Genomic DNA, 13,121 nt, shown 5'->3' with positions numbered 1-13,121 from the left:
ATCTGTTATGTATAAACTGCTAAAGAACAAAGAGAATTGGAATGATACATTTCACTGTATGGAGCCAAGTTCATTATTTTTGAGTGTCCAACCCTGTTTCTGCACCTTCCTTTGCACCATGTTTAGCTGCAAAGTCTTGCTTATAGTAAGCAGGTCAGATCATAGTTAAAGAGTTTAGACAAAAATAGGTTCACTTCGTCCTCCTCTCTTGTCTCCCCTTTTTTACTTGTCAGGAGACTTTTCTCTTGCCTTATTTTTTTTAAAAATTCTTTCCTGCTAAATAGCAAAGAATTGGCCATTGGGTCTTTTGATGGATGGTTGGTTGATTACATTTAAGTATGTGAGTTGGCACTTTCATCTTAAATGTGTTATTCTAGCCTGTGAGCACCTCTAAAGTGAAGACCCTGTCATCATTTAGCCTTGGATCCCCAGTGCCCAGAAGCATCTGGAACTTAGTCTGTCTCCATTAATTGTGAACGAAGAACAGAATAACTGTGCAACAAAGGTATTGAGCCCATTCAAAGGAAGTTCAGCCATAAAGAGAGAATGAGGGGACATTTTCTCACTGCAGGGACCTTGGATTCCTATGCTAATTAACTTCTTCCTTTCTCATTTCTTCCATCCTCGTGGCCTGGCAATAATTCTTGGGGAAGCAAGGAGGCGTTTCTGTGATACAACAGCACTGCTGGACACTGTCTTTCTGAGTCATATTTCCCTAACAACAACATTCCCTTCCCCACCTCCTTCCATTCCTGAAAAAGCATTCTGTTTTATTTGTTGGTTGGTTTGTTTGTTTAGGGCTGCAAGTGCAGCATATGGAAGTTCCTAGGCTATAGGAACAATCGGAGGGGCAGCTGCTGGCCTATGCTGCTGCTCTTGACTGAGTGGGGCCAGGGATCAAACCCACATCCTCATGGATACTAGTTGGGTACATTACTGCTGAGCCACAGTGAGAACTCCAAAAGCATTCTGTTTTAGAAGAAACAGTCAGCAGTCTCTCTTACTGTTCCATTGGAGTAAGACTGGGTCTAAGAAAATTCCTCCATCCAGTGGCTCTCAGACTTCAGTACACATCAGTCACTTGGAGGCTTGTGGAAACAGGTTGCTAGGCCCATCCCCAGGGTTCCTGAGGCAGGGTGTGGCAGTGGGTCGCTGAATTTGCATTTCTAACAAGCTGGCATTTCTACCAATGCTGCAAGCTTTGAGCGGCACCCCTCTATCTGCCCTCTTCTGGTGCTCCTTCTCCATCATACCCCCCATTTCCCAGGGCTGGTTTCTTCCCAGGCTCTGGCTTTGCTCAGTGTTGCGTGTTGCTTTTGAACGGTTGTAATGATCCCAGTTATTTCTCTCTCTGATATTATAATACTTGTCTTCTCTTTGATGGGTCTACCCAAATATTATTTTGATTGTTGTGGATTATGAGTTCCTACGCATGGGAACTGTCTCATCCCAGAAGACCTTGTAGAGAGAGAAAGTCAAGGGAGTTGCCTGCCCGTCGCTTATGAAGGCTGTATTTGGTCAGAACAATAAAGGGATGGTTTCCTTGTAGCAAAAACATTTGGACCATTTAACCAACTATTTAAGAAATTTATGAGTTTTTTATTATTATTATTATTATACTCAGGGCATCTAGCTAGTTAGTTGGTCTGCCTTCTCAAAATCATTACAAAAAATTACTTCAACTATATTGGTAGGAGATAAAATTAATGTGTCTGCAATTTTGCTCAAAGAGTTTTATCATTTAGTTGACTAATTCAAGCTTTAAATTCATGGCTGTAGCTCTGAAGTTGATCTCGACTTAACAACAGAATAATCTGACTTTTGAGAATAAATAAAGACACACATGAGCCTGAAGAAATGAAAGTCCAGATTTTAAGTGTCCTCTTTGGCGTATTTATTAATAGATGAGCAGACTAGAAATTATATTTATATAGACCATAAAATCAGCTCTTTTCCAAATGGCTTATTTGGGGTTTTTCTTTTTTTAATGGCCTCACTCATGGCCCATGGAAGTTCCTGGGCTAGAGATTGAATCCAAGCCACACTGCTGCAGCAACCCTGCATCCTTTAACCACCGCGCCAGGCAGGACACTGAACCCATGTCTCCGCAGCAACCCAAGCTGCTGCAGTCAGATTCTTAACCCACTTCACCACAGTGGGAAATCCTGGGTATTTTCTCTGTGTATATCTCTAGTACAACAGGGGCATTTGTGTAATTCAATCAGTAGGCTATAAACAACTGTGTACATTTTGGTGTCTGTTCTCCAGCCGTGTGTGTGTGTGTGTGTGTGTGTGTGTGTGTATAAAATATATTTCTCAAATTAATGAGATTGCTCACCACATTGTTTTTTATATTCATTTAGCATATTTTTTGAACATTACTTCCGGTCATTAAATGGTTTTCTGCATTTAAAAAACTGTAACTATGTAGTGTTCCTTTATTTGAATGTATCATAATTAGTTGATATGTAATTAATGTTAATATAATTAAAAGGAAAAGAAAAAACATGTTGCCAAATTACCCTCTGGAAAGAAAGAAAAAACTTTTGCAGAAACATTGCTAGTAAAAACCTTTGGCTGACTTTTCCTTAGTTCATACTTCTCATGTGATACTTTAGGTGAAAAAGTAAAATCTTTAAACCGATTGATTTAAAATATTATTTATCAGTTTAGGATAACAGGAGACAGGTTTTTCTTTATATTTACTGTGTTCATTTTGTTGTATATAAATTATATTTCAATAACTTTCAGGGTTTTTTGTTTTGTTTTGTCTTTTTAGGGCTGCACCTGTGGCATGTAGAAGTTCCCAGGCTAGGCGTCCAAACGGAGCTGTAACCGCTGGCCTACACCAGAGCCACAGCAACGTGGGATCCGAGCCTTGTCTGCGACCTACACCACAGCTCACGGCAACACCGGATCCTTAACCCACTGAGCAAGGCCAGGGATCAAACTTGCGTCTTTATGGCTACTAGTGGGTTTGTTAACTGCTGAGCTACGACGGGAACTCCAATAACTTTCAGTTTTAAATCCTCTCTTTGTCTTTAAAATTTTTTTTTATTAAAGTATACCTGATTTACAATGTTGTGTCAGTCATAGCAGAAACTGATACAACATATATGTATTGTATATGTTGTATAAATTCTTTTTCTCATCTTTTCTTTCATCATGTTCTCTCACAAGAGATGAGATATAGTTCCCAGTGCTGTACGTAGGACCTCATTGCTTATCCTCCCATGTAATAGTTTAGGAGTCAGTTTTTCATCTCCTTCTTAGTTTTGGAGACAGTCAAATCTCTAGAAATAAAGAGATAAAATACTAAAAATTATGCCTCAAAGCAATAGGATGCATAGCAATTAAGTAGATTCAGTGTTACCATCTATTACTTGCTTTGGGAGAATATTTGATCTTTATTTTATCTATGCATTGGGTGATGTGGTATTTGGTTTATTTGTTTGTTTGTTTTTGAGGAACTTGATTATTTCCTATGTATTATCTTGATAACTTTTATAAAGTTAGGGTTTTTATAAAGGTTAGAAGCTGAACTCATTTTGTCATCACCAACTACTGCAAGTTATTGAGGGCATGGCACTGTGCTGCATAATTCAGAGGTGCATTTGATGTCTTGCTTTAAATAACATATTTTTTCTTAAATGATGTATTTTACCTCACTGCATCCTAAATTCACAATCACAAACTCTTCTTTCTCCCCCTCATCTCCTTGTTTTCTCTCAAGATCGCCAATTATGCCTCCTTCCCCTAATCCTATGGCTGTTAACATGCAGTATGATTGAAGCAAAAGTCACGTGATTTTAAGCTAAACAGATCTAGACTTGAAATCTTGCTTTTCTGCTTCCTAGCTGTGTATTGAACAAATTACTTACACGCTCTGATCTTCAGTGAAATGGTACAGTTTTTCCTCCTTCACAGACTTTTTCTGAAGACTAAATACAATAATATGTATTACATCCCTAAAACGTAAATCAGAGCTCAGTAAACACTAGTTCCTTTCTCATTTTTAATTTTTGATTCTTTCTTCTCAATTTATGTCCTTCCCCCCAGAATCTCCAGATGAATCATTTGAACTTCTTGGCATTCTCTTGGAAAAGATTCAAGAGAGAACTTTTCTTCTTCTTTCTGGAATTCATCAGTATTAAGAAGTCACCATTTAACTGATATTTACTTTGATCTCAGTAAGTCTAAAGACCTTGGTTTAGTCAACTTTATTCTGGTTAAGTCTGAGTGAATCCTAAAATATCTTTTTAAGCAGAACAGAGTCCTCAGCTATTTTATGAGAAGGAATTACTGTCTGAGATCACGGGTCAAGCAGGCAGGGCTGGCTGGGGAGCTATGAGGTGACTAGTATCTCCATCAAGCAAGGCTTAAGGATTTTACGACTGAATTCTGTGTTCCACTTGGGAGATTGCTGGTGGAGAGTGATGTTTCTTGAGTCTAAGCTCCCAACCAGTCTGAATTCATGGCTAATCTACTTGTGGCTTATTTTCCTTCTGTTTGCTCTGCTGGGAATTCCTCTCTGCCTCTCTGCTTTTCCTCCTCCCTTCTTTTAAGACAACTTGAGGGTCACCTTCTTTATGAAACCTCTTCGGCTCATTCCCTCCCCCCTCCCCTACCCCAAGGTCACTGTCTCCTTTTGACCTTCCCTGTGCCCCATCAATACTTCCATCATCAAGCCTGGAACGCTTCTTAGTACTTGCTTGTCCCTCTGCTCTAGGCACCCACCCTGATAAGAGCACAGGGAATGTCAGATTCACTTCCAAGCTCTGGCACATAGTCAGTGTTCAACTGGAAGAGTTAGGAAAGTTATTTGATTTACTTACAAGATTTCATTATCTTGCAGGCTTTAGGAAGAAAGGAGTGTCTTCCTCGTCATTTGAACAGTAATACAAAGATAATCCAGACACTCTATAAATACATAGTTTAAAGCCAAGGATATTGAAGCTGAACGAGCTGAGTGATTGCTTCAATTCTCTATGCCCTTTCATTTGGAAGATAGCCAGTTCTTTAGGAAGTAATGTCATGGCTTCAGAAGTGATATAGAAGTCCTATATTTGCAGTGAACATGCAAATTATATTTTTTCTTGGACTTTTATCTCCTCGGTATGAAGGGGATGTTGATAATCACTTTTCATAGTTATTGTAAGGATTTAATGAGCTGATATGAGAATATGCCAATAAATGTTTGGTTACACTCCAAATGAAACCTGTGGTATAGCATGTAATGACAGCAAATCTAAAAAATACTTCAGTGTACTGTAGGAGTTATGTTTGAAGATCAAAAACATATCAAAAACGTAAACAAATGTGAAGTATTTATTTAAAAAGCATGGACATTACAAAAAATACCATCATAATCCTATTAGTATTTGATTGAAGGCATTTAAAAAATTCAGGTTGAAGTCACGTGAATTTATAGGACAGCTCAACCTTAGCATAAAATCTTAAATAAGCCCTAGGGATGTTAATGCCTTGAAGAAAAGTTCAGTGTAAATATATGTTCTTTAGGTTCAGATTAAGCAGGGAGAAGGCTGGCATGGGGTAAGCCTTGAGTACAGAACTGTCTCCTTCCCACCATCCCACCCTTCTCTTGCCATAAGGTTCTGCCCAGACAGACCTTCACCCAATGGGGTGACTCACGGTACTCTAGACATTGGGCTGTGCTGCTCACAAAGGATGAAATAGGGCAAATGGAGGGGGCAGAACAGAGATGTCACTGCAAGGCATGAAAATTAAATGAAATTTAGTCTTGCTCTGTCATCTTTATCAGGAGATGAATATAAATCAGTTTAAGTAGAAGAACATTTTGGAGTCCCAGTCCAGTTTCCTTCTCATAATGATGCTGAAGGTCTCTGTCCAGCCTCTGTGGCTGCCTGCTTTATGAGAATAATAATTCTGAAGTTGCAGGATAGTCTCGTAAGAAGCTTATTTACTTAAGTGAATCAAAGTTGTAAGGTGAGAGTAACCAAAAGTCATCAACGTGGACTGAGCTTTGGGGAAAGAAATCAAGCCATATCCTCTCTGAAAGCCAGAAGGAGCTGCGTGAATAAGTCAGGATGACCCAGACCCAGACGAAGCTGATCAGTCCTGATAAAGGATTTGCTGGACAATGCACAGCATTATCCTTGAGCATGATCTAGATGATAAATTCCTTAAGACAGATATCAATTCTTGATTCATCCTTTGTTTCCTTGCACCCAGTAAATGCAAGGGTCACCCAGGTAGGTTGAATTGCTTTCTGTGCTTCAAGATTATGAGTTCCCATAAGTCCATCTTTCATTCCTGAATTTATGGTTCAGTTGAGTTTGTAATTTTAGCCATTTTCTATTTTGTCAAGTCCTGTGTTTTTGCCTCAAAGTTTACATTATATTTGTTTTAAAATTTATAAGTCCACCATACTACCTAAATATCTATCAAATTAGTCTACCTTTTACTCTTATTTTTCAAGCTTCAGCATTTTTTTTTTTTTGCTCTGTATTTAATTAGAACCCCCAGATGGAAATGGAATGAAAGCAGTGCCTGCACCTCGCGAAAAGGAGAGTATTTGGATATGTAGAAAGTGAGGGTTCTGTTAGGTATCCCCCACAATCCCACTCTTCAAGCACAAGCACCGTTAGCTGTGATGTGGCCTTCCCATTACTTCATGCCTATCCAAACACAAGTCTGTATATTTGACATAAACACCATCTCACTCTTTCTGTTGCACAATCTCAAAAACACGATGTGAAAATTTTCCTTATTGGTCTATATTAATCATTTTGAGTATCTGTATAATAATCTATTACCGAGATATAACACGATCTACTTAACCAGTCTTCTACTGATAACCTTTAAGTTATTCTCAAGCTGTTGTCTTTACTGTAGCACTGAATGCATACTTTTATGTATCCTTCTTCAAGTCTTTCTAAAGGATGTCTTCATAGAGGTGAAATGTGGGGGGGGGGGCATGGCAAAGGGAACTGATATTTACACTTTGAAAGACATTCTCAAATTAACCTCAAAAAGTACCAATTTGTCCTCTCCCTGGCAGCTGATTAGAGTTTATGTTCGTACATCTCACCAGTAATGAGCCTAATCAATCCTTCTTTTTTTCATTTGTGTCAATGTCAATTAACAAGTGAAGTTATAACTTTACTTTTGAAATTGCTTCAGTTTGCATTTCTTTGCTTACTACTGATGTGCGCTCTTCATTTGTTAGCTGGACATTTGAGTTTTTTCTTCTATGATTTCACTATTAACGTCTTCTGTCCATTTTTCTCTTGGATTGATGCCTCTCACAGAAAATTATCAGTGAAGCCAACCATTTTAAAGTATAACAGATATTTGGAGCTAAAAATATCTCAGGCATGACCCCCCAAATAACCTACCTTTGTAGAAAGTCGTAAAGTGTATGTGTAATGCTTTTAGAAACAGAGTTTTATCCCCCGTTGATGTTAGGTTAGGTCTCCCTTGAATCATTTTTACTGCCAAGCATTCTTTCCAGCCTTTTTCATATTCCTGACGTGTTATGCAGCCTATCATTCTTGTCAATTTTTCCCTTTTCGCTGATTTATTTAGAGTCAGAATTGTAGAAGGTTCAGTCATTCCACCAACTCCAGGAGGACAATTCCTGTCCTTATGTAAATGTTTTTTTAAAAGAAGAGATGAAAAGAAATAAGGACCTTTAAGGACATATGCAAGAGTTGTTCATGCTTTTGGATAGTTAACGTTGCACTAGTAATCCATAATTTTCTCTCCCAGTACATTTCTCCGTCTCGCCCTCCGGGTTTTCTTCCTGTCTTTCTTCTTTCTTTTCTACCCTTTGCCCATTTTCTCCATCTTCCTCTTCCTCTCTAGCAACAGCTCTGAATCAACTATTTTTGAATCCCAGAAGTCTAGGTGGAAACCCTCAGTAAAACAGGCATTGATTTAAAAAAAACTAATTGGAGTATAGTTGACCTCAAAAGTTTTGTTAGTATCAGGTGTATGTCAAAGTAAATCAGTCATACATATACTTATATCCATTCGTTTTCAGATTCTTTTCCCATACGGGTTATTATACGGTATTGAGTTGATTACCCTGTGCCATACTGTAAGTCCTTGTTAACACTCTATTTTATATACAGTAGTGTGTATGTCAATCCCAACACCCTAATTTGTCCCTCCTGCTTCACATTTCCCCTTTGGTAACCATGAATTTAGTTTCAAAATTTTTATGATTTTTTACTTTCTCCATTATAGTTGATTTACAGTGTTATGTCAATTTCTACTGTACAGAAAAGTCACCATATATATATATATTTTTTTTTTTCACATTTTCCTCCATCGTATTCCATCACAAGTGACTAGATATAGTTCTCTGTCCTATACAGCAGGGCCTCATTGCATATGCACTCCAAATGCAATAGTTTGCATCCTTTAACCTCAAACTCCCAGTGCATCCCACTCCCTTCTCCTCCTTGGCAACCACAACTCTGTTCTTCCAGTCCATGAGTTTCTTTTCTGTGGAAAGGTTCATTTGTGCCATATATTAGATTCCAGATATAAGTGATATCATATGGCATTTGTCTTTCTCTTTCTGACTTACTTCACTTAGTATGAGAGTCTCTAGTTCCTTCCATGTTGCTGCAAATGGCATTATTTTGTTCTTTTTTATGGCTGAGTAGTATTCCATTGTGTATATAAACTACATCTTCTTAAATTTTTTTTTTTTTTTGTCTTTTCAAGGGCTGTTCCTCGGCATATGGAGGTTCCCAGGCTAGGGGTCTAATTGGAGCTGTTGCTGCCGCCTACACCAGAGCCACAGCAACACCGGATCCTTAACCCACTGAGCGAGGCCAGGGATCAAACCCTCATCCTCATGGTTCTTAGTCAGATTTGTTAACCACTGAGCCACGATGGGAACTCCTTCTTAAATCTTTTAAGTCAAAACAGGCATTGATTGATTGGTATTTCTTCTGTGGTGGAACAGTTCCCATTCAATCCAGAAGCGAGGCAAGAATGTCCATGTCACCCCTGCTTTTACTTCTTCACCTTTGCTCTCCAGATGATACAGTTAGATAATAGCTATTGTAGGTTTAAAATCAGGGAAAGGGAGGCAAAAATATATCTGGATGATATAATTCTATTTCTAGAACAACTAAGAGAATGAACTGAAAAGTTTTTTTTTAAGTGAGATACTTCAGTAAAGTAGCTTAGTACAAAATTAACGTACAAAAATCAGTTGCCTTTCTACATCCAAACAACAACCCTCTGAAGATAGAAATGATAGTGACAGAAAAAATACTGATGTGCAATAGAAACCCAGTGATAAAATACTCAGGAAACAAAAAGTAACAAAAAATGATAAGGAGCAATGTTTTAAAAAAACCATGACAGGGAGTTCTCTTGTGGCACAGCGAGTTAAGGATGGAGTGTTGTCATGGCAGTGGCTTGAGTTGGTGCTGTGGCACAGGTTCGATTTCACTTGCCATGGGCACACCCAAAAAGAAAAAAAGGTATGACATAAAATAAACCTTTTTTTAGATAAGATGCTGTAGTAGTATAACAATGCCAGCTATCCTGATATTTATGTAGAAATTTAGCATGATCCAATAACTTTTTTTGTGTGATTCTTTTTGTGTGTATGAGTTGTGAGCAGTTTCACTTTGCCATCCTTCATAAGGCCTCCACACCTCCATTTTACTTGAAAGGCAATCCTGCTCAGATTTTATTTATGGGGGAAAAAAGTAAATTCTCTAGTGGAAATGATATAGTTTGGACTATTTCCTTATGTTTTTCTAGGGTTTTAAAAATGCTATGTAGCTTAGAGCTACTGTCAGTTGGAAAACTATAAGAAATTTGAGGTACTACCATACTGTTACAATGGATTAAGAGATGGCATGGCTCAGTGCTAATTTAGATGGTGTTTTTGCTCTGGTGAGAGATGGTTCCTTATGTGCAGTAGAGAATAAGGTAAGATCTTTTGCATTCTGAACGGTATTGGCACACCTGTGTTATGTGCAAAACTGATAGACATATACAAGATATTGGTTAGAAAGTGGAGCAACTGGGATTGAAACTCACTATGGCCATCCAGATTTTCTCTTGTCCTTTAGGTATGTCAGCAGTTTGTTTAGATTTTTGGGCATTTAAAATCACCAGAAAGGACATTACTACCTATTAGAAACTCACTTTCCGGAGTTTCTGTCATGGCACAGTGGTTAACGAATCCGACTGGGAACCATGAGGTTGCAGGTTCGATCCCTGGCCTTGGTCAGTGGGTTAAGGATCCGGCGTTGCCGTGAGCTGTGGTGTAGGTCACAGACGCGGCTCGGATCCCACGTTGCGGTGTCTGTGGTGTAGGCCGGCAGCTACAGCTCCGATTAGACCTCTAGCCTGGGAACTTCCATATGCCGTGGGAAGTGGCCCTAGAAATGGCAAAAAGACAAAAAAAAAAAAAAAAAAAAAAAAAGGAAAAGAAATTCACTTTCCAATACGGTCTTCAAAAACATGGTCACTTACTTAGAGATGAAGTTACCAAACATGTTCTCCTATAGAGGATGGATCCACATAAAAAGTCTAGGTGGTGATATTAAATACTTCAGCTCTTTATCCAAGAATATCTCAGCTAATTTCCTGCATCTTAGTAAATTTGTGACTTCCTTAGCAATAGTTTCTTTACACCAATTTCAAGTCAACTTCCTGCCAGGAAATGCAGTAAACAGCGACTGTGACAGTCATTGGAAGAACTTGTCCAGATGTGAAGAATTGGGGTCCGGGGCAGGGAGGGTATTTCGACTTTGGGGGAAATAGGTTTCTGATTTTTTCTGTTCCTGTGGAAAATGTCTCCTACTGGCTCTCAGCAGGGTTTTTTCTAACAGCTTATTATGGATTTGTTATTTGGCCTCCTGAAGATTTTTGTGTTCTGTGGGCTTCATGGCTTTTAGTCGTTGGAGAGAAATTGCTCCATGTCATTGTTACAGAGCTTGTAATTGGTTTAGGCTCGTATTTTAGAGTTTGTCAGGCTGGCAGGTTATGAAAGCATTGGAACAAAGAACATAACATAGATTTCCAAGTGCATTCTTCATTCCTAGCATTGTCTGCATGTTTAGCAGGCACTTGGGTGTACGTGATATTTTATCTTTAATGATTTGAGTATCATGCTGCTAATTATAAAAAAAATCTATATTTCTCTTTGGTTCTAGCATTCATGTGGAAGTACAACTATGCTAAGCATTAGGAAACTGTTCTTGGAGTTCTCGCTGTGGCACAAAGGGGTCAGTGGCATCTTGGGAGTGCTGGGACGCAGGTTTAATCCCTGGCCCAGCAAGTGGGTTAAGGATCTAGCGTTGCCGCAGCTGTAATTTAGGTTGCAACTATGGCTCAGATCTGATCCCTGGCCTGGGAGCTCCATATGCCGCAGGGCAGCCAAAAAAGAAAAAAAAAAAGAAAAGAAAAGAAACCATTCTCTCCAAGGCAGGCCAGCAAAGGTCTTCAGAATGTACATAAAATCATAGCTTAAACTTCATGTTACAAAATTCACATTGTGTAAATTTTCAATTTATATCACTCTTACAGCATCTTCTCTAGTCCTCATATCCCCAAACCCTATACTCCTCTTTATTTTCAAACTGTTTAAATGTCTAGATGTCCAGTAGAAACAGGAAGGTGCTTGCAGAATTGATCAGATTACCCAGGCATTTGATTCAGTTGCATCATGAAGATAGGAAAAACATCAGATGAACCGGTTTGGGCTTTCTTACCTTGATTTTAAATTAGTACTATTATTTTTGACACAGACAAGTCTCCAAATCTCAACAAGTAGAATGAATTAAAAAGAAAAATCATGCTTTATTCTTTCTGTAATAAATTTCCCACCTGTCTCTCTCTTACATACACTCAACTCTTCAACTACCAAATTATTATGCTTCGGCCACTAAAATACATAGACTCCACTTAGATAGTTTTTGACTCTAAATCCCAGTACAAACTTGGAGTCATAATTTCCTGTCATGAATTATTTAACACAATATATTAAAATATATTTTGATTTGCCTAGCTGAGCAATGAAGGGATTAATAATACTGAACAACGAAGAGCTAATAATAGTAGCTATTGTTTCTTGAGAAGTTACTATAAACAACGCCATAAGGAACACTATCTATATATGTAAATTAATGCATTTTATCCTTAAAAAGACCTTAAAGTCAGACACAGCTGTGTCACTGGTGTAGACCTTAGTTCTGAGACCCTGAGCTATGCTTTACATTTATTGTTGCCTTTGCTTTACAACAACCCTATAGGTACTATTACTATCCTCCTTTTACATATGAGGAAACTGAGGCTCCAAGAGGATGAGCCCATTGTCCAAGGATGACTATTAAGTGCAGTGTAGAGACTCAAGTCCTCCCTGGTCTTCTGACCCCGCTGTACTGAATACTCCAAATTAAAGAGGAGTTTGCCACTTTACTGGTAGAGGAACTAAGATAAGAAAAGTTTAAAACAATGTGTCCAAGATTGCATGGTATCAAGTGATAAAACAGGCATGTGAACCCCTGTCTTGCTGATTCCAAGGCTGATGTACAAAACCATCCTGCGACACATGACAAAATGATTTCTATTCTATTCTTATTTTTAAACTTTAATATGATTGAACTATCAGTCACCCATAGGCATTTTCTCTCTCAACTCTGGCAAAGATATAAATTAGAAATCCTCTTCTCAAAGTTTAAAATGTCTCTACTGGGAAGGAAGTCCTAAAACTGTTCTAGCTTGAACAGAAAATATTTCCATCTGTCACATTTGTGGATACCACATGGGGGTTTTATGTAATGCTTTTGTTTGGTCCTGAAGGCCTAGATTAATTTTTACTTCCTTTTGGCAGATAGCCTTACCGTCTGGCAACTTGTTAAACCTCAAGATAAGAATAAAAATTCAGACGTATAAGTAAAACAATTATCAAATGTATTTAAAATAATAAGCACACTTCAGCTGAGAAGAGGAAGAAAAACCATAGGGCAAGGACCTTTGTCAAACAGTGAGGAATGAGGATGATTTAGAATCTGTGTGGCTAACTCCTCCTGATGCGCCATGTCTCTGTGACCTGCTGCTGCTTCTCAAAAGTCTCCCCTGATTCCTCCAGACGGTGT

General features: G+C 38.4%; 1 protein-coding gene across 3 annotated transcripts in view; it reads left to right on the top strand.

Annotated features, from left to right (window-relative positions):
* Window positions 1–13,121, top strand: part of TMEM200A (transmembrane protein 200A) — a 74,327-nt gene that overhangs the window by 48,432 nt on the left and 12,774 nt on the right. The window contains exon 1 of one of the 3 annotated variants that reach the window (XM_013992565.2): window positions 3,169–4,190. The exons of the other annotated variants lie outside the window; for them this stretch is intronic. The gene's annotated coding sequence lies outside the window, so the exon portion shown is untranslated. Of the gene's footprint in view, window positions 1–3,168; window positions 4,191–13,121 lie in introns of those variants that run through there. 3 annotated transcript variants of the gene reach the window in all.

The sequence above is a fragment of the Sus scrofa genome, chromosome 1, assembly GCF_000003025.6.
Source record: "Sus scrofa isolate TJ Tabasco breed Duroc chromosome 1, Sscrofa11.1, whole genome shotgun sequence".
Lineage (NCBI taxonomy): Eukaryota > Metazoa > Chordata > Mammalia > Artiodactyla > Suidae > Sus > Sus scrofa.
This window is presented reverse-complemented; position numbering and strand designations above follow the sequence as displayed.